The following is a 12,513-nucleotide window of genomic DNA, read 5'->3' as shown; positions in this document are numbered from 1 at the left end:
CCACGAAGTCTGTGTTCCCCATTCTGGTCACCCTCTTTCTCACATACCTGGAAAGTACATAGTATTCACTAGGACTCTAAATAATATAAAATTGGCACAAAGGAACATTTAATCTGGAGTAGATCATGGGAAGTTGTATTCATTCTTTTTAATTTTCAGTTATATTTTTATATTAGTTTATTATTAAATCTCAAAATAGGTACCAGTTGTGTATATGCATTGGGAGGAATTTTTCTAGATATCTAAAATCCACCCTACACACAGAAAAAAAAGGACCTGTCTTCTCTTTTCCTTTCCTATACTCATTTGTTGTCTTTTTCTGGAGAGGATGAAATTAATTAGTTAGGCATTTTGGCACTAAATTATAATCAACTTCCACACCCAGTTTGGAGTTAAAATATTTTTTAAAATCCACCCTTCAACCAACTATAGAAACTCTGTTGGTTTCTTCTCATAGCCATTAATTTACTCGTATAGATTTCACTAATTTAGCTCTCAGAGGGCAAAACTATTTCCCTCATTCCTAAATTTTCCCTGGGACATCTTGGTGGTGCTTACATAGAAGCTTTTCTGTGATCAATCCATCTTTATGTCACGTCTTTTCTATGGTATATTTCACTAAGCCTACCTTTATTATGTGGAAGCACTATTAATATAGGATTAATGACTTATTTAAGAAAATCTCTGCACATATTAAATAATTGTTGACTCTATAAATGGTATAAAGTTGTATATTCTATAAATAAGCTGCATCCTTCTCCCCTGTGTTAAAGTCAGGGATTCTGGTGCCCCTGGCTTCTATCCAGAGCCAGTTTGCTGCCTATAGCTGCCGCGCGAAACTGTGTTTCTAAATCTTCAGCTTTCAAGGTTTCTTGAAAACCTTTGGAGAATTTGTCTTTCATCATCCTCCAATACTTAGAAGCATTCCACATGGAATTACTTTTAGTTTTAGGAGACTAGGATGTTCTTTCTCCACAAAGCTTTCATCTGTATGGTGAAGGAGGTCTTCCATTGTCCCTTCCATTGTTATGGTGAAGGGAGGCTTTCACTGATAAGAAATTCTCTAGGGGTGGTGGAAGGGGAGGAGGGGAGGGGGTGGGGGTGAATGGGTGACGGGCACTGAGGGGGGCACTTGACGGGACGGGTGTTATTCTGTATGTTGGTAAATTGAACACCAATAAAAAATTAATTTATTAAAAAAAAAAAAAGAAATTCTCTAGCAACCTTGGGGAGAGAAGAAAAGTCAGATTTGGCTGCCTCCTGGAAGACAATCTCCATTACTGTTCCTAAACCTTCACTTGAGAGTGAAGTGACCTTTACTTTAGAGCTGCTATAAAGTTATGGATGTATCCTCAAGCCCATCCTATATAGATAAAAACTATCACTTGATGCTTTACAAGATTTTGCTTTTAATATATTATGACAACATATTTATGTTACTTTTGGTTCATAAGGGAATAGTTAGTGAGTTAATTACAAGGATTTGTTAACAGCAAGAACAGAATATGAAACTATATTTAAATTTTCATCCCTGCATTAGATAAACCCCATAAAATTTTTAACAGTTGTTTGCTTCTACATTTTGATGTTAAACAGCAGGCTTAGAATCTGAAATACTCTTAACAATCAGTTTAAAATAATTGCCTGTTTCTTTAAATCATGGATACTCTCTTGTTCATGAATAAGAAAAATGTTAGGATAAATGAACTGATATATAGTAAATTAGAAGCATTTAAATTAATATATGCAGCCCAACCAGGAGGCAGATATGCATTATTCTCATTTTAAAGATAAAGGAAAAATTTAAGTTATTTGCCTGTTGTGCCCAGCAAATCAGGGCAGCAAGCCGGGAGATGAGTTCCTATAAAGTCACTGAGACACATTACTTTTTTTATAATGCAATAGGCTTCCAGGTGATTAATATCCTCAGACTGTAGCAACTAGATTATCAACTTCATATTGCCCATATGAGTAAAATAATAATCTTCAACATTCAGATAGAACTTCTATGACATTTTCATTTCTTTCATACTACCATTGGCTTCATTGTAAAGCTAACCAAGGTGAAACCCAAAGAATATCTTGTCTACGTTTACAAAGTTAGATATTACTTAGTGTCATATATATTAGAATATGAATTTTGTTTTATAATATATGTATTTGATATTTGACCATTTAATCTTTTATTTCTGGGTTATCTGTATCATTTATTTATTTAACAAACATTATTGAGTCCCTAATATCCCCAAGGTACTTTGCTGGATTCTGAGGATATTTTAGGGAATAATATCAATACAGTTTATTTCCTATAGGATTTACATAATTTATAGAATTTATGTTGGGGGTAGGCAATTATTAAATAAGTTTTAATTTTTATGAAATGTTTTTGAGGAGTTTTATTTACACTTGCACTTTCATTATTCAGAAGTATGGTATATATCTTTCTACTTGCCAGTTGTGTTCCACAACTTACTGGTAGACTCAGATACTTTGGGCATTGATTGGGTTGTAATTTCTCCGAAAAAAACAAGACTCATCAATTGCACATAAAGATTGCTGGTGGAGGGACACCTGGGTGGCTCAGTGGTTGAGTCTGCCTTTGGCTCAGGGCATGATTCTGGGGTCCTATGATAAGAGTCCTGCATAGGTCTCCCCACAGGGAACCTGCTTCTCAGTCCACCTATGTCTCTGCCTCTGTGTGTGTGTGTCTCTCATGAATAAATAAATAAATAAATAAATAAATAAATAAATAAATAAATCTTTAAGGAACAAAAAGAGGGCTGGTGGTGTTCAGGGGGCAGGGATTAAAATCAAGTATTCCAAAGGTGCAGTGAAATGGATAGGTTCTGAGGTCGAACTCCTAAGCAAGGCCTAGAGGGGTGAACATGCACAAGAATACAAAGGTGGAATTAACCAAGGCAGGAGAGGGAGGAGGAATACATTGTTGGGATGAAATTTAGCAAGTGAGGGGCCAGGTCTATAAGTAATATTCAGTAGAAGAAGGTGAGGGGTGGCCAGAAGAGAGTCAGAAGCAAAGGCCATAGTAAATCTCAAAAGGATAGGTTTGGCACAGAAGGTGAGCTGGCTGGCAGATCCTGCCTTCAGTCGGGTGCCTCAAGGCTTCCCTAGAGAACTTTCTATGGGATTATCTATTCTAGTCTAAAAGAGAAGAGTACTGTATGTTAGTAAATTGAACACCAATAAAAAATAAATTAAAAAAAATAAAAAAAATAAAAGAGAAGAGTATTTCTTAATAGTGCCTATCTCCTGAATGCAACTAGGGAGTCAAATGAGAAATTCTTTTTTTTTTAATAATAAATTTATTTTTTATTGGTGTTCTATTTGCCAACATACAGAATAACACCCAGTGCTCATCCCATCAAGTGCCCCCCTCAGTGCCCCTCACCCATTCACCCCCACCCCCTTCCTCCTCCCCTTCCACCACCCCTGGTTCGTTTCCCAGAGTTAGGAATCTTCATGTTCTGTCTCCCTTTCTGATATTTCCTACCCATTTCTTCTCCCTTCCCTTCTATTCCCTTTCACTATTATTTATATTCCCCAAATGAATGGGACCATATAATGTTTGTCCTTCTCTGATTGACTTATTTCATTCAGCATAATACCCTCCAGTTCCATCCACGTTGAAGCAAATGGTGGGTATTTGTCTTTTTTTTTTTTTTTTTTATGATAGTCACAGAGAGAGAGAGAGAGAGAGGCAGAGACACAGGCAGAGGGAGAAGCAGGCTCCATGCACTGGCAGCCCGACGTGGGATTCGATCCCGGGTCTCCAGGATCGCACCCTGGGCCAAAGGCAGGCGCCAAACCGCTGCGCCACCCAGGGATCCCGGTATTTGTCATTTCTAATGGCTGAGTAATATTCCATTTTATACATAAACCACATCTTCTTTATCCATTCTTTTATAATTTTAATAAAATAAGACAGGGAAGAGGCAAGTTTTGTTTTTCTTAGCAGAAAGATCATCTCCTAGGTAAATATTCACTTTTGTTGAGTAAATATTTTACTAACATGGTTGGAGAAAAGGCAAGACTCTCAAAAGACAAATTGAGTAACAATAGGTTGTTGATAGGTTGACTTTTACGGAGAATAGGAATGGGTATGAGCAAAATGAGTAAAAGTGGTCCAAAGATGCAAAATTCCAGTTACAAAATAAGTCCTGGGATATAATGCACATCATGGCGACTATGTTTAATAATACATGCATTGTATATTTGAAATTGCTAAGAGAGTAGATCTTAAAAGTTCTTATTACAAGAAATGTGATGGTGATGAATGTTAACTTACTGTGGTGATAATTTTGCAATATATATAAAGATCAAATCATCATATTGTACACCTAAAACTAATATGATGTTATATGTCAATTATATTTCAATAAAAAAGGAGGATAGGTCCATTTATTCTGAGTAATTCTTTAAGAGAAGTCATTTAAGTTTGGGTTAAAATTTGAATGTGTTGGAACATTACAAAATAATTTAGAAATGTATGGGAAAAATATCAAAAAAGAAAGACATCTATTGGCCGATAGCTTAAAAAAATCATTCTTGGAGAAAAAATAAATCTAATGGTGATTATCAAGTTGTTTGCTATAAGGTATGTTAGTAAATTCACTCTTTTATTTCCTCCAATTAAAACTTCCATTGCTCCTAATGCTTCTCTGAAGTGTATTTGCCTTTGGAGCACATGACCAAGGACTGAGTCTTTATTAGAGTTGGAACAGTAAAAACTATGAGTTATTCCTTTTTTTTTTTTTTTAAAGATTTTATTTATTCATGAGAGACGCAGAGAGAGAGAGAGAGAGAGAGGCAGAGACACAGACAGAGGGAGAAGCAGGCTCCATGCAGGGGGCCTGATGTGGGACTTGATCCTGGGACACCAGGATCACGCCCTGGGCCGAAGGCAGGCACTAAACTGCTGAGCCACCCAGGGATCCCACTATGAGTTATTCCTATGGAAAGTCATATACAGGTGTCAATATTAATAATGATAGATGCTACTATACCTTAATGCTTTCCTTATGTTACCTTACTGAATTTACTCTTTACCCTGACTATATGATTTAGGGTATAGTTACAGTTTTAATTGACTTGGCCTTTAATTGACACATATTACTACTTCTCATCTTCCATTAGCAAAACTCAGTTACATGGTAACATCAGATGTGAAGGGAGAAATGCAGGCCCCACCTACACAGCCTCTTCCTAGTAATAGCCCTGTTTGAAAGAGCACACATTTGACAGATAACTAGCCACACTGGCCATACCAGCTAATAGTATCCCCCACTCAGCAGAGAAAGTTGAGCCATTTCCTTAATGCCACACAAATAGGAGTGGAAGAGCCTACTCCATGCCATATATTTTTGTAGATGCTTAATGCATATGTTTTCCAGTTAATTTTAAGGCAAAGACTCTGTAAGTGAAATGAGTTAGAGGACATAAAGTTAAGCAGGCTGCCCAACTAATTACCAGAATTAAAAGATAACAGAAAGCCATTAAAAGGAAGAACCTGTTTATGTACAGACAAGCAATAAACTCCAAGACAGGTTGTTTCATGAAAAAGAAACTAAAAGAATATGATACATTTTGTATTTTTAAAAATTGTCTTTATACACATTAGTGAGTTCTCATACATGCCTTGTCTATCTCTAGAAGGAGGATGCTGGTAGAGTGTTTCCTCTGGGGAAGGGAACTGAAGACTTGGAGAGATATTTACCTTTCCTTATGTACCCATTTATACCTTTTGAATATTTTATTATGCCCACATAATTACCTATAAAAATTTTAGGGAAACCACAAAAAGTATCAGAAGATAACACAGCCTTTTGAGAATTGCTGTTCTTTTGCCAGATTGGAGAAAACTCAGTGCCGACCTTCCGCCCACACTCTTGGCAGCCATTAGTAGCCTGCAAGTATATCATTCCTGACTCCCTTTGACTTGTAAAAGTAGTGACTCCTGGCAACCTTAGGGAACATTGCCCCTGGTCCCATTGCCAATAAACAACTCTTTGACATAGTTCTGCTTCCCCATGTCCTGGAAATTGAGCCATCCAGGTTGACTAAGCACCAACTAACCCCACCCCCCCTCAACTTACCACTTGTGCCTGGATCTGCTCTCCCGAGACGGAAAGTCTGGCCAGCCTTTCTGGATGACTGGTCCCAGTGCAGCGCACATGTAAGAAATCAGAAGTAAGCCAAGATGTATGGTTGGCAAATGAGTGATTTGAGAACAAAGGATAATGAAATTTCAAATGTGAATTTCTATGATTAAGGATTTTAAAGAAAACAGGAATCACTGTTTTTCCCCTCAATTCATGTTTATTGGAGAAAATTATTAGTGATTTTTATGCCAATTTATCTAGTTAGGGCAAGCTTTCCCAGGGCCAGAGCTGATTTTCACAAACATGAAAGCAGGTGCAAACAACTTAAAAATAACCTTGAATGGCAATGATTACTGCTTTATATGATCAAGAAAGCATATTTTTGTGCCAGAAAGCCCCTTTCCTACTTGACAAAGTCCTAATTATCACTGCTCACAAAAAGAGTTGATACATGAGCTGAAATTTCTAGATTCCAATGCTTCAAGTTGCTTATTAAGTTTGGAAAATGCTAAAAATGATCTTTCAGTCCAAGATGGCTTCACAGACAATAATTGTTGTTCCAGTGATACATAAAATATTGCTCAAATCCTTTTGGTTTACTTCTGAGACTCTCTTTTTTTTCAAGGAGAGAATGCAACTAAACAAGTTAGACATTAATCCTTAGTCCTAACAGCTAAATCTCCCTTTAAAATTATATAAACAAGTGTTGTCTCCACTAGAAGTTAAAATAATTTGAACTACACAGTCAAAACAAAACTTAAAATTGAAAAGTTTTTAGAGCATGGGCTATATTAGGATAAGTTATACCACATTCCTTAACTAGAACATGATGCTCTGCTTGGAAAGCAAATGGAGAACATATTAATTTGACTTTTCATACATTCTCAAATGTTTCATGTTGCTTATGGTATGGTCCATTTAACATATATTCTTTAATTCAGTTATATATTCACTCATGCCAGACAAAAAACTTTTTGACTATTGATTTTAAATGTATTTGGACAATAAAAAAAATGCAATATACATGTTTATTCTTTTTTAGTCTAAAAATAGATACCTCAGCTCAAATGTCAACTCTTTAAACTAAATAAAAGATCCAACAATTATGTTCTAGCATTTAGATATCAGTATGAACATGAATACTAGCTACTTTCCTAATAGGTTTTTGGTTGGTTGGTTCGTTGGTTGATTGTTGTTTGTTTTTGTTTTTGTTCTCATTTTTTATTTTTTTTATTGGTATTCTCTTCCCTACCCCACAAAACTTTAAGACAGAAATGTGCTCCCTGGTGCTTTCCATTTACTAGATTTACTAGACTTTGTTACTGATCAAACAAACTGAAAGCAAATTACTTCTATTTAAAAGGTCATTTCATGATATTTTGGTTCACCAATGCTTTTAATCTTATTATAAATTACAGTACATCCCAACGTTAGCTAATGGATTTATGTCCGTCAAAGAACAACAGCAAAAGCAAATTTCATCTCTGGTAGAGAAGGATCCACGTGGTAACACTTTGCCTTTGGCTCTTCAAAATGCTGTCATACCAGTATCTGTTTTTTTCCTCTCATCTCTGTCTTCTTCCCTCCTTAAACTCCATTGCAAGTTCTTTCTCTCTCTTACTTCTGAACTTTGAAACTCCTTAGAGCCATTAGGTGAGCCCCTCTTTCTCTTCTCTCTTTCTTCCTAAATTTTCTCAGGCATCCTACAGTATAAATGGTATCTCTGTGCAGATGATGCCTACATTTTCATAACTGTCTAGCAATTGAAGTTTCTTGTGTCTGGGGCAGAGGCCAAAAGTCTGAGAGCGACATATATGCAAGGACCTCCTCATCTTAGAGAAGAGGCTGACCTCACATCGGGAGGCCATGCTGAGGGACTGGGAAACCAGCACAAGCAGCCTTAGCCTGTCATCTGCCTTCGGGATCTAAAAGGAAGGCAGCAGATCCACAGGGAGGTTCCAGGAGTCAATAAAATGGGTTTCCTTAGAGGAAATTGTCAATGTAGTCTGTCTGTCCCCCATGTTCTCCACCCAGCTGTGAAGGAGGCGAAAACATCCTTCTCCTCTTTCCCCCAATAAGTTTAGTTAACATCCATCATCTCATATAGATGAAAGGAGGGAAGGAAGGAGAAAGAAGAAGAAAGAAAGAAAGAAAGAAAGAAAGAAAGAAAGAAAGAAAGGAAGGAAGGAAGGAAGAAAGAAAGAAAGAAAGAAAGAAAGAAGGAAAGAAAGAAAGAAAGAAAGAAAGAAAGAAAGAAAGAAAGAAAGAAAGAAAGAAAGAAAGAATTGATATGTGCATTGTAGAATGTTTTGTGCGGCCCAGGCCTTACCCACAAGATGACAGTTGAGTCCTTTCTCCTCCTCCCCCATGATTGTGCCATCCCAAAGTATCTCCAGCCATTGACAGATATCCCAGGGGTCAAAATTTCCCCCACTGGAGACCATGCCATACTTTATTCATACCAAGTCCTGCAATGACGCAGACAATACAAGCCACTAGAAGAGTTGAAGGCACAGTCCACTGTGCGACTCAGAGAGCAAATATGGGACAGCTGGGGGAGAGCAGAGATTTTTTTTAATTGGATGAATATCTGGAACCTTAATAGTTTGGAAATTATACTAGATTTTCATGTTTCCTGGTACTGAGCTGAAAAGACGCGAGATTTCCTCCCTCAAGGAGAGAGAAAGAACAAGGCGGCAGAAGGGAGTTAAAAAGACAGGTTAAGGGGGATCCCTGGGTGGCTCAGCGGTTTGGCGCCTGTCTTTGTCCCAGGGGGGGGATCCTGGAGCCCCGGAATCGGGTCCCGCGTCCGGCTCCCTGCATGGAGCCTGTCTCTCCCTCTGTCTTGCCTACATTGCCAGGTTCCAAGAATCTCTGAAATCGGTTCTAACTCTTCTCCCTAGAACAGAACTCTTCTCCTGTATTAGTTTATGTAAATGAATGCATTTCCAACTGAAGCCAATTTAGTTTGGTTTCTATCACTTACCAGAAAATAGTGACGACTACATATAATAGAGCATGGAGATTTATATACATACAAATGAAGCCAAGGACTAATGCTAGAGCATGCTCAGCAGGAGCACCTCCTATTCTTTTTTTTTTTTTTAAGATTTTATTTATTTATTCATGAGAGAGAGAGAGAGAGGGGCAGGCAGAGGGAGAAGCAGGCTCCATGCAGGGAGCCCGATGTGGGACTCAATCCTGAGTCTCCAGGATCACACCCTGGGCTGAAGGCAGCGCTAAACCGCTGAGCCACCCGGGCTACCCAGCATCTCCTATTCTAACAGGGGGCTTTCTGGGTGCTGCGGTGTTATTGTTTGCTTGTTTTGTTATAATTTATGTGTAAATAGTGCAGTGCTACAACAAACATACCTATGGCAGAATAAGTATAGACATTGAGAATAAACATTTAGAATTGGGAAAAATTTGACTTCCAGGCCTGTGATCAGTAAACTCATATTGCTGCAAAAGGAAGAGGCCAGTGTGGGTGTTTTCTTTATATTTTATTTTGCTAATGACTCATTCTTATGTTTTTATCAAAAGTACCAGTCTGTGTTGGGGGGAAAGGAAAGAAAGAATAAAGCAAGCAAGAGAGAAAGGAGGGGAGGGAGGAATAAAAGGGAGGGAGGGAGGGAGGAAAGAAAGGAGGAAAAAAGAAAGGAAGGGAAAAAAGCTGGCTCTTTATCACAAATAGTTTAAGAATTACAGTACCAGTGGTGCACAGGTGGCTCAATCAGCTAAGTGTCCAACTCTTGGTTTCAGCTCAGGTCATGATCTCAGGGTTATGAGATCGAGCCCTAAGTCAGGATTCTCACTGGGCATGGAATCTGCCTAAGATTCTCTCTCTCTCCCTCTCCCTCTGCACCCCCCACCATCAACAACAACAACAAAACCCCAAAAACGAAAAACTAGAAACAACTCAAATCTCCCACAATAGTAAAGTAAGTAAAATATAGAGTCAAATTTTTAAAAAAAATTTTTAGAAATTTTTAAAATTACTACAACAATGTCTATGATATATTCTCTGTAAACTACCTGAAGTTCCTTATGTAAAGTGGTAGAGGAGAAAGTAAATACATATATAACCACTTAACTCCACAACTTTGATTCTCTGAACTGATAATTCACCCTCCCTCCCACAGATGTTCTCTTTCCCACCCCATCCAGCTATATGCACTTATTCTCTTCCCCACCTACCTGGCCAATTTCCTCATCACCACACTGCCAACCACAACAGCTTTCTTCAATTGTGTTGCTTCAAATGCTGTTTAAACTAAACCATATACATTATGGTTCCTAAATGAAAATGCCCTTGTTTGCCACAATGGATCCTGATCCTCAATAACTTTTTTATACCCTATTGACTTTGGCCTAAATTTCTTTCCAGTTCATGAAATCGCATTCCCACCTTTTCATGTGGAACATTTTACAGGTTATATAAGACCTCTTTAAAAAAAAATTCAGCATGATTAGTGAATCAGTTTGCATTAGAAACCCAAGCACTAAGAGACACAAAGAATAAGATGTTTATATAATGGCACTGTTATACATTTTTCTGAGGGCAATCTGCTGGAAACCCTCCCAATCAAATAATAAAGATAAGTAAATTAAAATCAGCCAGGTTTATCTCAGTCTGATTGTAATGACTCAACACATGCCAACAAGAAAATGCTTCATTAAGGATCAACTGAAGGGTTGCCTTTTCTCCAACACATTTGGCTTTTCATCAATGTTAGTTTGGGGCTAGTTTTCTCTTCCACCTAGAGAAAATATGCCAGTTTTCAAGATAATAAAACAAAATCTAGAACTATGTGGGTTTACAAGATAATAAAACAAAATCCAGAGCTATTTGGGTTTCTCATCCACTTGGTTAAAGATTTGGTTAAAACAAAAGCATAGAAAAAATGTTTGGAATTCTATTACTTAATTAAAAAAAATAGTTTAGTGTTCAGAAATACATTACAGTAAAATTATGAGTACTTCATACAGTTGAAAGATTCTAGAAATCAGAGAAGATAAAGGCAAGCAGCAATGCAACAGGAACGGTAAGAGCAAAGAGAGATTGTGTGTGTGTAGGAAGAGAAGAAAAAGGAAGAATCTAGAAGCAGAAGGAGGAAGAGGAAGGCTACAGAGAAATAGCTCACAGCAATTTTCTTTCGAAAGATTTAGATTAAAACGTTTATCATCTCCTTTATCCTCTACTTTTGTAACTTCTTCAATTTTCTCCACTCCCCTTTGCTCCTTAACATTTATCATCTGAAAAATCATTGCTAAAGGAAGAAATGCAAGCTAGCTTTTCAGTCTCACTGCTATAATAGCAGCCTTCTGGATTTCAGTAGCAGATAACTGAATACATAAACTCTCTAAACCTTTCCATTCCCTCTGCTATGCTCACTTTCTATCTCCTTGGAGTCTTTCCTCTTCTTCTCCCCATGCTCTATAACCCCAAAAGAAAAGGAACGAAAACAAGCAAACATGCAGTGTGAATTCATACAAATATTTGTTTTGCAAGAAACCTCAGGACCTTTGCATAATCCTGGAGGACTGTTCAGGGTTTAGCAAACGAGATTGGTGGCATTGGAGTTTAGAGTTGGATTTAAATTAATTACAGGAAAAGAAATAAGACATTTCTTGCACATGAAACTCATGTCCACTTTACAAGTATTGTGAATATTATAAAGAGATTCACATAATGGAAGAAATACATAATCATACCTATGAATAAGTATATGATTATATAACTATTGTAAACATTGAATGTGAATTGCATGTGGAAATTAGGAACTCTTTCAAGTAAATGTCTGTCTTCACTTTAAGTGTTATGAGCATCATTCATGGTTACGAATTCTTCCCAAACTTATATGCTTACAGAATCCTATGCTCTTCAATGTCCACCTAATTAAAAACAAAGGAGAATTTTTTGCTTTGAGCTCTCTGACCTGTCATGTAGTGTGATTCCATCTGAAATATTTGCTACCTTGATTCTCTGAGATACACTAGAAGCCTATATCATATTGTAAGATCCGAGTTCCTAAATCCCAGCAACTGTGAACCTATAGGGTCATGGCAGGATCTGAACATGCATTCTAATACTTTATTCCCCTCATTTAGTAGCATGTGTGTGTCTGTGTGTCTGATTGCAGGGTAATTCTATTTGTTTTTTTTTACAGCATCATCATTTATCATTTTTTAGACACTTTTTCCTGTGTTACTGACCCCTTCCATTCCAGGAATATATTGTTTCTCCTGTCCATGCTGGAGTATAGCAACATAAAAATTTAGCCAGCAATTCACCTTGTAATCTGATAGAATCTCATAAATACCTTGTTTATAGCATAAGAATATAAATTCATATTTATGTACATCTCTGGAAAAATATCCTTTCCAAATCTGGTAG

This window comes from Canis aureus, chromosome 25 (assembly GCF_053574225.1).
Source record: "Canis aureus isolate CA01 chromosome 25, VMU_Caureus_v.1.0, whole genome shotgun sequence".
Taxonomy (NCBI): Eukaryota; Metazoa; Chordata; class Mammalia; order Carnivora; family Canidae; genus Canis; species Canis aureus.
The sequence above is the reverse complement of the archived record's forward strand: the minus strand, read 5'-3'. Positions refer to the sequence as shown.